The sequence below is a fragment of the Seriola lalandi genome, unplaced genomic scaffold (genome assembly GCF_002814215.2).
Source record: "Seriola lalandi dorsalis isolate HSWRI2012SDOR001 ecotype SW California unplaced genomic scaffold, Sedor1 jcf7180002055008, whole genome shotgun sequence".
Lineage (NCBI taxonomy): Eukaryota > Metazoa > Chordata > Actinopteri > Carangiformes > Carangidae > Seriola > Seriola lalandi.
In genome coordinates, this window is record NW_019525551.1 from 463,292 (window position 1) to 463,997 (window position 706).

Below are 706 nucleotides of genomic sequence, written 5' to 3' on the forward strand. Positions count from 1 at the left end.
CTTCATGAACTGGCGCAACTGCATGTTGTGGTCAGGGAGAGAAAGTTTGGCCCAGAGCTCTGTAACGATCTCCTTTTTCTAATGCTTTATTGCTGTTAGCTTTAATAAATACTGGGATTTGAACTTTGAAAGAGTGTCCTGTTTCCTTCATCAAACCAACACGCGAGTTCAGGAGACGAACTCAACAATTGCCTCCTCTTGGGCGAGGAGGAATCTGGGACAGAGACTGATGGCAGAGACCCTGCAGCAAGCTGAGGCCGTGATCCTGGCCCACCTAACAGGCTAGCAAGCGGCGGAGCGCACCGCGGGTGGTACACGAGAGCCCGCCTCCAGAGACTCAGGGAACCCCAGTGGCACCCTCTCCCACCACCAGCAAACCGAGGGTTCCCCCGCACCATCAACAGCCCCCCTCCCTTTGACGAGAGCTTTAAGTATGGCTCCTGGACCGTCAACAGCGACACTCACCGCAGCCTCATCTTCAGTCCAGGAGACGCCACAGCAGAGAGACGAGGACCGATGCAGCCAGTCATCACAGGAGGAAATCAGCCCTCTCTCCTCTCTCCTCTCTCTTCTCCCTCCTTTTCTCCCCCCTCCACTTCCGGGCCCTCTCCTCACACCGGCGCCTCCTGCGCCCGCCTCCCCCATTACTACTCCTCCTCTTCTTCTCCCCCCTCCTTCGTCTCCTCCTGCTCATCCTCAACCGGTG